Source organism: Amphiprion ocellaris, chromosome 6, assembly GCF_022539595.1.
Source record: "Amphiprion ocellaris isolate individual 3 ecotype Okinawa chromosome 6, ASM2253959v1, whole genome shotgun sequence".
Classification (NCBI taxonomy): domain Eukaryota; kingdom Metazoa; phylum Chordata; class Actinopteri; family Pomacentridae; genus Amphiprion; species Amphiprion ocellaris.
The window spans coordinates 19,989,847-20,003,316 of NC_072771.1; the positions used below are offsets into that span (position 1 = coordinate 19,989,847).

At 37.2% G+C, this 13,470-nt stretch overlaps 2 long non-coding RNA genes across 3 annotated transcripts; both read left to right on the forward strand.

Moving 5' to 3' along the window:
* The first annotated feature begins 1,004 nt into the window (after positions 1 to 1,004).
* On the forward strand, positions 1,005 to 4,125 carry LOC129349169 (uncharacterized). 2 transcript variants are annotated; one of them, XR_008602067.1, is made up of 3 exons: positions 1,005 to 1,046; positions 3,723 to 3,846; positions 3,910 to 4,125. It is a non-coding gene; the product is annotated as an uncharacterized LOC129349169 (long non-coding RNA). The 2 variants fall into 2 exon arrangements; XR_008602066.1 differs by lacking the exon at positions 1,005 to 1,046 and having other exon boundaries at positions 3,276 to 3,846.
* On the forward strand, positions 2,420 to 2,961 carry LOC129349168 (uncharacterized). The gene is made up of 2 exons (XR_008602065.1): positions 2,420 to 2,559; positions 2,739 to 2,961. It is a non-coding gene; the product is annotated as an uncharacterized LOC129349168 (long non-coding RNA).
* Positions 4,126 to 13,470: the final 9,345 nt, after the last annotated feature.

The following is a 13,470-nucleotide window of genomic DNA, read 5'->3' on the forward strand; positions in this document are numbered from 1 at the left end:
CAGCTCAGTTAACCTGAAAGTGAAATAACTTTTTTAAAAGCTAAAATACACAGCAGAGAAATACAGGTTGAGAATGTCATTCTAATAATGACGGACAGCTGCGGCAGCAACTAACGCAGGTGTTCAGCGGTAAGTTAGCCACCTGTGTTAATTAGCCCGCTAGCTAGCTAACTTAGCCCCTTAGCTAGCTAACGCATCCAGACCAACTGCTCAACCACGACAAAACACAACTCTTCACAAGTCGCTGACTTAACGCACAACAAAACAACGCTATTGGTTAGAAGATTTATCTTCTTACCGTGTTTTACTCCAAGATCAACAGCAGCCAGAAATGCTACCAGTAGTGATGTCACTAGATGTGCCGAGGCTTCGAAGCGTCTGTGTGTGTGTGTGTGTGTGTGTGTGTGTGTGTGTGTGTGTGTGTGTGTGTGTGTGTGTGTGTGTGTGTGTGTGTGTGTGTGTGTGTGTGTGTGTGTGTGTGTGTGTGTGTGTGTGTGTGAGGGAGGGAGGGAGGGAGGGAGGGAGGGGGGGGGGCGTGTCGAGGCTTGCTTCATTTAGTGGCGGAGCCAAAAATGATGACGTACGAAGCCTCGCGAGCCGGTCGTACCGCGTGACTGGTTCAGGAAGTGGTTCGCAGGTTTGACGTGTAATTCAAAATATAAGGGGCAGCGAAACGCAATAGATTCCCCGTTCACATTTGTTGGATTTTTACCTGCTGTATCTTTGCATTCAATCGGTTTGAGACTCTTTTTTTTTAATATAAAACCAGCCAGAAAGAGAAGATTCTCCCCTGTCTGGGAACACTTTGACCTGATTTTTCCTAATAAAGTGGGCACATAACAAGTAAAGTGTATGGAAGCAAATCAGACTCATCAGATTCTGAATTTTAAAAGCTGCTGAATTTCTTACTTTGAATTTTTTTGCATCAAAATTTCGTATGTGAATTTTTTATGCCTGAATTTAGCTCCTCCGGTCATGTGACGCAGACGGTTCACCTCACAAGACCGGGGTCAACCACGGCTACGTGCATGAACGACGGCGCTTCAGTGAGTGTATTAATCCTTTTTGTCCTGTATGTGGTTTGTTTTTGTGAGAGTCAGTTAGCTGTAATGCCTGCCGTTAGCTGCGCTAGCACAGCGTTAGCCGCGCTAATACAGCGCTAGCACAGCGTTAGCCGTGCTAATACAACGCTAGCACAGCGCTATCACAGCGTTAGCCGCGCTAATACAACGCTAGCACAGCGCTATCACAGCGTTAGCCGCGCTAGCACAGTAATGAGGTCATACAGACAGCACGTTCTTCAGCTGGGTAGTTGAGTAACAATTTTATAAACGCACAAATGGGTGGAAGTGTGATTTATGCGCCCAAAAATGCAGTTAAGTCACAGAGCAGTAGGGTTGCCACCTTTCAGAAATGAAAATAAAGGACGCCCACCACGGCTCCTTGGGGCCACAGTTCAGTAAAATCGGAAAGATATTCACAGATTCAGAATTCCACCATCAATAACTCATTATAAACGATGCCTCTTTTCCATCGCTGTAAGGTAGACAATGTGCTACAAGCCTGGTTTTATCAACAGTAGCTGTCTTTCAAGCTGCAGAAACAACATTGGTGTCAACAGGAGCCAGTTGAAGGCTGCAGTGATTTTGGTGACACTACAGTGTATCAGAGAGAAGCTATTGAATATTTGTGTCTCTCTTTGCTGTTGCAGCAGTTTTGCAATTTGCACACGGTCCCTGTTCACTCCATAGACATCAATGGTATTCGTGCAGCTTGAAAGACAGCTACTGTTGATAAAACTGGGCTTGTAGCACATTGTCTACCTTACAACGGTGGGAAAGAGGCATCGTTTATGTTTTGACCAGTGTTGCCAACTCCTCAGTAAGGAAAGTAGCTATTGGCTGTCCTAAAAGTCACTAGAAGTCGCTAAATGATGTCATAGCCTAATTTGCATAATTTCCCGTTTGCATGTAATTGTAATCAACATTGTGGGAGAGACAAAAAGTGAGTTTAAAATACCCAAAATATGTTTCTGAACTAGAGGCTAAATGCAGTGATTTATTTTAGTGTGACAGTGAAGAAACATTTTCATTTCCATCCCGCTCTGTAAGCAGGACGGGATCTGCAGAGACTTTGATTCATCTGCCGTCTGGACATGGAGTGATGTGGGTCTCCTCTAATCAGAGAGTGGGATGCTGCAGGTCACTAGACTGACCGGCTGTGCTTTGGGAAGGGGAGGAGCTCACAGCGCCACCTGCTGCTTGTTGAGGACAGTAACTGCAGAACGATCCCAGCTTTCATGTCAGACAGGGGCGGATCCAGATTAATTTTAGTGGGGGGCGGGGGGCACGGGGGGTACAACAGATATTTTGGGGGGGGGGTTGTAAGTTTTAAAGCTGCTACCAATCTCTTGCTTTTACAAAGTTTTTTTTCATGTTTTTTTTTTTTTGGCTCTTTAACCCAATAGGAAAGCTGTATATGACCTTTTAATTTTGGACTGTTAACATTCAAATTATGATGGACTTGTTTCCTTGTTTATGTGAATTACAACATCATTAGGTTTTTTTCCCTGTTAAAAGGGTGTTTTCCTTGCCACTGTCGCCTTTTGGCTTGCTCTGGGGGTCAGGCATATGGGTTCTGTAAAGTGTCTCGAGACAATTTGACTGTAATTGGTGCTATATAAATAAAATTGAATTGAATTGAATTGAATTGAATTGAATTGAATTGAATTGAATTAGCTGCAACATCTGCCTGTTCTGTAAAACTGGTAGCTCAACGACAGCATCCTGAGGGCAATTAAGTGACAAATATTGTGCAAGAACAGCACTATTACAACCCTGACAATTTCCACTTCTTAGAATGTTTACTGCCAATTATCACACATAAAACAAGAAATAATATTCTGTACTAATACTTCTGTACTAGCCAATACACAGTGAATAAATATTATCTGAAAGTCGGGTTATTGTTTTTTATCAGCACAATACAAAAAGATTCATGTTAGACATATTCCAGTTAAGACTAGAATATCATGATTTATGTAAATTTACCTCAATAATATGAATATTTATTATGTAAGTTTAACTGATTAAATTTAATGACTGCACTACAATATTATTTATTATTTAGATTTACATCATTATTATAATATTTAGGGTCAGACTCTACAGTATTAAGATTAAGAAATCAAATATTCTATAAAATGTACATACACTGAACTCATTTGGATATATTTAAGTGAGACTCTACAATATTCTTTGACACAAATCTATCTAAATCAAAATTTTAATCATTTTTACTCCAAACATTTACTGATTTAAACATTAAAATCACTCCTTTCTAATCCTCTGCTGTACGTTCAAACCTGAGGCCTTAAATAGAAACACAAGTATCTGATGGAAGGAACTTCTGCAGAGTCCTGGTTCCAGAACATGATGATAGAATTATAGACAAACTTTAACAAAAGCTGCCTGAGAGTTTACAGGTTTTTATGTTGGATTTCTTCAGTAATTTAATGAGCGTTATCAGCAATAATCAAGTGTTCATTTGATGAACTTCATTTCCTAAAACATCCAGAATTGGAGCTTATATCTTTGGCAGCTGTAAAGTTTCTGCTCCTTCAAAGTTCACAACACAGTGAATGAATTCCTAAAACACTCTCAATGCTGGAGAGCGTTTGTGATGCTGAAGCAGTGATCAGTTTTTCTGTTTCTTCTCTGGAGATGCACAATGAGGGATGTCTGCAGTGACTGAGAAAGAGTCTCACCACATCCTGACATGAGGAAAAAGACTTTATTGAAGACTACAGTGAGAAAAACTATCAGACAGCAGACGGCTGCATTCAAGGTGAGCTCTGAACATTTGATCTGGAACAGGAATTCAGTCACAGCAGCATGAGCTTCATTTCAGTCTGTAGCTGCTGAATTCATGGATGAATCATCTGGCACTAGAGAGGAAGACCATCAAACATCCACGTCAGCTGATGGAGGTCCAAGAGTCTCACCAAACAAACAACCTACAGAGTGAAGACCTCGAATCTGATTGGACGGCCTCCTATTCAGCCACGTGTGAACAAATGCCTCTAAGTTGATTTGTTTTCTAAAATAAATCTAGTTTGAGTCCTAATCTATCCCTGTGTGTTTGCTTCTTTACACCGCTGTTAACAGTTTAGGCTGTTAGATTTTTCCAGATAAGACAAGTACAAGATTGTTCAGAGCCGTTCTACCACGAGCCTGACAGGAAGAACTCCAACAGCTACTGAATGTTCCTGTGGTCCCCTCAAGGCTACAGGAGGAGCCCTACGAGGACGAGCCGGTCCACCTGATGGCGGCCAGTCGCTGCTGTTCAAAGCCAACACCGACTACGTGGACTTCTACTGGACCACACGGAGGCCTTCAAACTGGACCAACAAGTTCACCGACTCCCCGACTCGTGGGTCTGAGGACGCCACCGAGCCTCGGTCCAGCCGGCCTCCTGTCTGTGGGTGTTTGAATGCTGAGAGGTTTGTGGATGCATGTGAACATGTCTGTGTTGAAACTGCAGCTTTGGACTCACTAACGCTGGGAAAAACCAAGAGCTCCTTTATTTGTGACTTCCACTAAAAAACTGATGAAAATAAGTTTGCCAGGGTTCTGACCAATGTTCCCTCTAATTTTTCATGAGTCTGAGCAAACACACAAACTCCCTGAGCGTCCCTTGGACCACTGTGAGCAACATCAGACGTGTGCACTGTGGTCACACCAGCATCACATCCATTCAAGTTACATGGTTCATTAAAAGAATCGAATTACAGCATTTACATTTCTGTTAAAACACTTTGTCAACAGGAGCCAGTTGAAGGCTGCAGTGATTTTAGTGACACTACAATGTATAAGAGTGAAGTTATTGAATATTTGTCTCTCTTTACTGTTGCAGAGGTTTTGCAAATTGCAGACGGACCCTGTTCACTCCATAGACACCAATGTTATTCCTGTAGCTTGAAAGACAGCTACTTTTGATAAAACTGGGCTTGTAGCACATTGTCTGCCTTGCAACAATGGGAAAGAGGCACCGTTTATGTTTTGACAACCTATATCTAATGAGTTATTGATGCTGGAAGTCCGAATCTGTGAATATCTTTCCAACTTTACTGAACTTGGGGCCACTACCACCTAAGGAGTGATATATTTAATTTTGAAAAAAGCATTTAGCCATACTTAAAGCTTTAAGTGCTTTATTAACACGGAACTAAAAATTTTGTATTGTTTTATTGTCACAGGTTCTGTCTGAAAAGAGGTGGCATCATTTTAAACAGTGAAATCAAACTAACAAAATGTAATGACCAACCAGTGAGCAATACTGGATTCTGCAAAAACATAAACAACTTTTTAAAAAATCTAAATCTTATCTTAACACAGTTAATGTATTAACTTATTTTTGTGTGTATGCATGTATTTATTGATTTATTTAGTACTGTTAACATATCAGAGTTCTGAGTGAATTTTTCTTAAGATAGGCAAAGGCCATGTATTGATTACATATAGGCTGTTAAATGTTTATTAAAAACTAAAAAGCATTTTAAATAAAACAATTCAATTAAATTTTATTTATGTAGCACCAATTACAGTCAAATTGTCTCGAGACGCTTTACAGAACCCATATGCCTGACCCCCAGAGCAAGCCAAAAGGTGACAGTGGCAGGGAAAACACCCTTTTAACAGGGAAAAAAAACCTCGAGCAGAACCCGGCTCTAATGTGGGGGGACCCATCTGCCTGCTGGCCGGGCAGGTTGACTTAGGCATTTATTGAGTCACTAAAATACTGTAGAGTACAGACCACATCAGCATGATTATAAGCATCCTCTGGTAAATTAACAACCAGATACTGATGTCTCTCACCATATGGACTTCAGGAGATGACTGGGGGATGATAAACTGTGACCTACTGGTTGGGTTCTCTCTGTTCTCATGTTTCTTACATGTTTGTCCCCTGACAGCCGGGTCCTAATGTTTTTTGAGCAACACACCATACTATGACGTTTTTACAATGATGGTTCTACTATGGAACCAGTTTGACATGTTCAGGCATTCTTTGTGTGAAAAATCTGAGATTTCAGGTATCAGAAGGTGGTTTTCAACTTTCTTTATTAACTTTCTGCTTCAACTTTAAATTAAATTTCCTTCACTAACCCCGCCCTCTGGACTTCCAGTAAGCTGTGTTCCTATTGGCTGTCCAGGTGGCTGCTTGGTGTTATCAGGAACACCTGAGCAGCTCAGTGTCTTCCTGCTTTATTTAGCTGCAGACAAACATTTCCTCTGCTTCCTTCACCAGTGAACTGGGTTTGGCTCCGTTGCTTCAGTTTGTTCTTTAGGCGTTGGCTTGCAGCTTCCAGCAGTAAAATCATCTTTAATGTGTTTCTTGGTGTGTTTTAGGGCTTTGTACTGGATAGTTGTCTTGGTAAATGTGGTTCTTTAGCCACAGTTAGCACATGGTGCTAATGTGTGCAGTGATTAGTGGATTTGGTGCAGCTGAGTTGTGTCTTTATCTTGGCTGTAGTGAGTCTTTAGAGGTTTTTGGTCAGACATATTCTGTATTCTTGTTTGAGAACCAACGTTGGTTGTCCAGAAGGTAAGAGTTCATGTCCTGATTCTCTGTTCTCAGAGGTTCTCTGGTAGGCTGTAGGAGACTTTAGCATTTGGGTTGTACTAGTTTGGTTTTTGTACGGTTTCATTTGGACGACTATCTTGAGGCCTCTCCATGTGGTTTAGTGAGGTTTTCTGCAACAGTTCTACAAAGCAGCCTGCAGCAGAAGAGACTTTGAGAGTTTTTAGGAAGTTCTGGAGACCAGACTTTAGAGCAGCAGAAACATTTGTCAGCAGTTTGAGCAGGAGAAGGTGAACTTCAGAGTAGAAATGAGACAGAAACCTTCTTGACCCGTGTGGTGAGGTCCTGTACCAAGAGTTTGAGCAGGTTGTGAAGAGTCTGTAGTTCTTTGGTCTGAAAGCACAAGAAGAGTCGACTCATTAAAGGAGAAAACAGGAGATATTGTTGGTTCTTCTGTCGCTCTGCAGTTTCCTTAGACTGAATATCAAGTTTATATTTTAAATGATTTACCATGTGAGCCCAAGAAGACTTCAATAAACTCCCTCCATCCCCTGGAAACAACATATTTTATTACCATGTTAAATCTTTTTATAAAAAATATGTTATTGAGTTTTAATCATAGTTTTAGCATAGTTTTTTCTCTTTGCTTGTTTAGTTTTGTCATCTGTGTAAAAGGTGCTAAACAAATAAAGTTGAATTGATAAACTGAATAACTGACTAACTCATGATTGTGGCAACAGAAGTATTTTCATTGTGATTTAAGGGTTTATTTCATTTTTAAGGTTGGGGTTAAAATCTTGACAGAAAAAGAAGATTAAAAAATAAACTACATAACAAAAAGCAATTATATCAAAGGAAAAAAAATTAATACAGTAGAACTTTTAAAAAGTTTTATTATTAAAAAGATTTAAGAAATTTAAGATGTAATTTCTAATTAAACATTTAATTTTTTAATTAAATGTTTTGTCTTTTTAAAGGTTTAATGATCCAATTAAATGTTTTGCATTTTTTAAAATGTTTAATATTCTTCTTGTTTAATTGTATTTTTTAAATGTTTAATTCTGGAAAATATTTTATCTGTAATTTTGAATATTTGTATTTTAAAAATTTTGTTTAATTTCATAATGACATGTATCTTGTTGAATTATCTAATTCAATATTTTGTCTGTTTAATAGAGTTAAACATTAAATACAGTTAAATTATATGTACATATACCACCTTTTAATGTTTAGTTTTCTTTTTAAATGCTTCATTGTATTTTCTGTTTAATTCCTATTTGAAGTTTTATTGTCTTTAAGATGTAATTTTCTAATTAAACATTTAATATTGTAATTAAATGTTTTGTCTTTTTAAAGGTTTAATAATCTAATTAAATGTTTTGTCTTTTTAAAGGTTTAATAATCTAATTAAATGTTTTGTCTTTTTAAAGGTTTAATGATCCAATTAAATGTTTTGCATTTTTTAAAAATGTTTAACATTCTTCTTGTTTAATTGTATTTTTTAAATGTTTAATTCTGGAAAATATTTTATCTGTAATTTTGAATATTTGTATTTTAAAAATTTTGTTTCATTTCATAATGACATGTATTGTATATTGCTGAATTATCTCATTCAATATTTTGTCTGTTTAATAGAGTTAAACATTAATTACAATTAAATTATATTAAACAGACAAAATATTGAATGAGATAATTCAGCAATATACAATACATGTCATTATGAAATGAAACAAAATTTTTAAAATACAAATATTCAAAATTACAGATAAAATATTTTCCAGAATTAAACATTTAAAAAATACAATTAAACAAGAAGAATGTTAAACATTTAAAAAAATGCAAAACATTTAATTGGATCATTAAACCTTTAAAAAGACATGACATGGGCACTTGTATAGCTCAACGGGTTAAGCGGGTGACCCGTGTACAGGCGCTGGTCTCTGATGCAGCGGCTTGGGTTCGAATCCCGCTCTTGACCCTTTGCTGCATGTCTTCCCCCTGATTCTTTTCCCCCGTTTCCTGTTTGTCTCTCACTACGCCTATCCAATAAAAAGCTAAAAAAAAAAAGGCCCCAAAAAAAAAAACAAAAGACAAAACATTTAATTAAAAAATTAAATGTTTAATTAGAAAATTACATCTTAAAGACAATAAAACTTCAAATAGGAATTACACAGAAAATACAATGAAGCATTTAAAAAGAAAATTAAACATTAAAAGGTGGTAAAACATTTAAAAAGAAAAACCTTAAAGATTTAATCGAAACATTAAATATTGGGAAAGAAAAAGAAACTCAAACAAGCCGATAAAGCATTTAAAAAAACAATTAAACATTAAAAAGACGAAACATTTGGAAATCAAATCAGACATTAGAAAAGAATAAAAGGTGAGAAAAGAGCAAAACTAAACGTTTAAGAAGAATCAAACTAAAGACGAAACATTTCAAAAGACACCAGTTAGACTTTAGAAGATCAAATTAAACAGAAGAGACAATAAAACGATCAAAAAGAGCAAAAACAGATAAAGTTCTTAAAGTGTTTTCTAGTCTGAAATGAAAACATCAAGTTGTTTCTTCAAACATTTCCTCTTTCTATGTTCTTGGTTTGATTGTGGACAGATTTACTAAGAACTCATTTCAGAAAACTGCTTTCCAGATAAAGTCTACTAGTAGTTGAAGGCATTTATCAAACTAATGTTACCTTCTGATCTCCACAAACTTTACTGTTCAGTGAAGACAATCAAAGTTTGTTGAGGATTTCTAAAAAACCCGCAGGTGAAGGTCTGAGAAGAACTCAGATTGATGGTCTAAATGTGAAATCAAGACTCATGGTCACAAGTTTTAAGGCTTCTGTTAACCAGAAAGTTCAAACTAACAGAGAAGTACTGAGAAACTTTTAAAATTTCAGTCCTCAGACTGTCTGAAGGTTCAAACTAACAGAGAAGTACTGAAGAACTTTTAGGTTTTCAGTCCTCAGACTGTCTGAAGGTTCAAACTAAAAGAGAACTACTCAGGAACTTAGAAGATTGTGAGCGAATAGCTTGAAATGAACTGCCCTAGACTGCTCTGTTCATAGCAGACCATTCTTTCACAGCTATATCAAGAGTTATTGTGCAATGATAGTGATAAATGCAGCCCATTTTTCAACCGTTTCCTGTTTAGTATGCGTAACCTCCTCTTAATTTGTTCTAAAAGAAATGTCTAATGAGGCAGTCTAGTCTTTCAGTCAGGTTAAGTCATTTTTCCCATTGGTGGTTTGCATTATATAGCGTTGTTTTCCTCTGTTCTAGGAACTATTGTTAATCATCTTTATGTGAGACTTTGTTCTCGTTTGGAGCATATTCTCGGACGCATGCCTCTGGATATGGACTTCTTAGAGTTCACTTGCACACAAGAACTTGTGTTTTTAAATGCTTTATCCAACCAAGTAGAAGTTTGCCCAGCTATTTTAAATGCACTGACACAGCTACACCATCTTATCAGCTCAGAAAAAGAAAACAGGAATCAGTGCATTGCAACTGTGCACTCAGAGAGAGGAGCAGCTGGGCGACAAAGAATGGTCACATCCCCAGAGCACCTGTACAACTTACTGGAACTTAATATGTCTGTCCCATGTATAGATAATGGTATCTGTGAAATATTAGCTGAGTATGTCAAATACTTTTAGATTTTTTTAAGTGGACCGTAGACCTAGTTTCAGTATTTTTTTTCTCACATTAAAATTTGATGCTATATATATTATATATATAATATCTCAAGAATAATTCGAGATAAAAGCCTGAAATTTTCATTTATTTGTCTTGCTAACATAAGTATATCCGATTGCTATTAAATACAGTGGTGGAAAAAAGTTTTTGGACATCTCATACATTTGTGAAATATTGCATTAAGAATCCCTCTGAGGTCTTCAAATGCCATTTCTATTAGTTCAGTCACAGCCATAATACGAAACAAATCCTAAAAAAGTCAATAAAAACTTGAAATTCATTGGTTCCTTAAAAATAAGAAATTTTGAGTACTGGGTCATTTTGGTAGAATTTAGTTTTGTTAGTCATGTAAACAATAAACAAAAAAAGCATAATTTGTGTCTGTCTAATGCAGTCACACCTTTTGAAACACAAAAGACTTTCCAACAAATATTTCACGATAATATTTGAGATTGTGGAAAATTTTAAAGGTGCCTGAAAACTTTTTTCCACCACTGTATCTGTCAAAGCATGAAAATTTGCCATTGGAAAAATGCCACTATATTCAGAAGGATATATGTGGTCATGGTTCCATTATGCCTATGTCATGGTAATGATTGGATGGAGGGCTAATTTACAAAGAAATTACACAAAACAACATGTCAGGTTTCGAAGACTGGACTTTTCATAGACCACTTCTTTTTTTTCATATTTCAACTCACCCATAATCTGAGATTATTTTCTCTACTTGTTCAGTATTATAGATTCTTCATCATTGTTCTGAGATAGTGTCATTCAAACAACCTCAAATTTCAATGTGCAAAAAAATGCCTGTTGAAGTAGGTTGACAGTGACAGGCAATTTAAAAATAGTATATATATATACACACACACACACACACACACACACACACACACACACACACACACACACACACACACACACACACACACACACACATATATATATATATATAGGCTGCTGTTTTGTAATATTGCAATGGATTTTCATCCCATTCACCAGTGAGAAAATAAAGTCAGTACAGTCCAGTTCATTTTTAACTCCTGCTTTAATGCTGTGATTGCATGTATTGTTCACCAGAAATATTCTTAACTTCAGATACTTTAAATGTATGGCAGAAACACGCATACTTGAGCCAGATAACCTGTCAGGTCAGTTGGGAGAACAGGTAGGGGAGGGAATCCAAAAGTGCACTTAGTTTTGTCAGTCAAGTAAAACTAACTAGAGAACAACACCTAACATATCTTGACTGGCAAGTGCAAATACAGGCCAGGATATCAGTCTTAAATGATGTGTAGTCCTTGTTATGTCCTGGGATGTGTAAGGTCTCATAGCAGGTGGAGGCTGTCAGGTATCTGCCATTCACTACTTCTGAGGAGAGAGTGCGTGGTAGAGTCTCCCATCCAGTCCAGAATTTCACCAGACTGGTCAGTTCAGACGGTGTTGCTATGGAGTGGATTAAAATTGATTAAATAAATGGCTACAACAAATGATCAAAAACAATCTAGGGTACGCATACTAAACAGGAAACAGATGAAAAAATGGGCTGCATTTATCACTATCATTGCACAATAACTCTTGATATAGCATGCTGTGGTCGGCTATGAACAGAGCAGTCTAGGGCAGTTCATTTCAAGCTATTCGCTCACAGTTGTAACTACTTTGACTGCACAGTTTAAAACCTTTCAAGATCAGGAGTAATTTAAAATGAATCAAACTAGGACCTTAACTTGAGCAGAAAACACACATAATAAACAGTGTTACCTGGACTAATTCAGTTTGCTGGGTGACCAGTTTCTTTACACTGCTCTGTGACTTAACTGCATTTTCGGGCGCATAAATCACACTTCCACCCATTTGTGCGTTTATAAAATTGTTACTCAACTACCCAGCTGCAGAACGTGCTGTCTGTGTGACCTTATTACTGTGCTAGCGCGGCTAGCGCTGTATTAGCGCGGCTCGCGCGGCTAGCGCTGTATTAGCGCGGCTAGCGCGGCTAGCGCTGTATTAGCGCGGCTAGCGCTGCTAAGGCTGTATTTGCTTCCATAAAAGTGTACTATGTATAACTGTGACAACACCACACACCGCTTGTTCTAATTTTTTTTTTCTGGTATTTTAAAAGGTGAAGTGTCTGTTGTGTTCCAAGGAGCTAGAGAAATATTTTCCAAAAAAAAGAATCCGCCTGTATCCCAGAACTGTGGAAAAATTTATATTTTTGAATAAAAACAAATAAAATGTTGTCCCTACGTTTGTTTTACAGGTTGTCATTGGTACCACACGCACAGTCACAAAACAAGTAGCAAAAGCACAATAAATTTATATAGCCCTTATTACAATTAAAAATATCAAAACACTTTACAGAAAGCCAGAACCTGAAATCAATCAAGCAGTCAAGCTACAAATCTCAAATCTCTCCCCAGTTTGTTTCCATTTCCCCCTCTGTCCCTGCTATCAGGAAAAGCAGACACTATATTAAGTATATTACTTGTTTATTGGCATTATCATTTAAGCACAATTCAAAGCTTCACCTAGCAAAGCTAGTGTGTCATTATAGGCACTATGTCTGTTTTACTTTTATTTGTCCAGCTGATGGCGCAGTAGAGCAAATGAAGCACCATGGAGCTTCGAACCATGAGTGAACCAATTGGATGGAAAGCATCAATGCTTCATGAAGCTTCATCTCACCATCACTAGCTACCAGACCTGCCGACCATAGATATACATAGACTAGATACGCTAGCGCGCTGTCTTCTATATATATCTCTATGGTCTGACCAATCCCTGCTCTCTGGCTCCGCCCTCTGAGAATCTTGCTGTCCTTTGGCTCCACACTTGCTGATGACCACTTCCGGTCTCAGAAAATTAAAAAAAACGGACTTTTTTTCGTTTCTGTCTCTTACTGATTTTATTTTTTTGTTATTCTAAATATAAAATGAAAATCAAAGCATTTTTTAAATTTCGTATATCCCTTTTTGATCATGAAAAGGAAAAATGCCTTGTATTTTAATTTTAATTTTTGTATTTTAAAACGAAAATCAAATAACCACTCGTTTTTTGTTTTTCAATACCCGTTTCAGAACGGAATATCCAATTACCAGATCCGTACACGGACCGATTTTACACAAATTGTTCTTGATATTATGTCCTATCTATTAAATGCATTTTCAGTTAAATTTTGTTGACAAA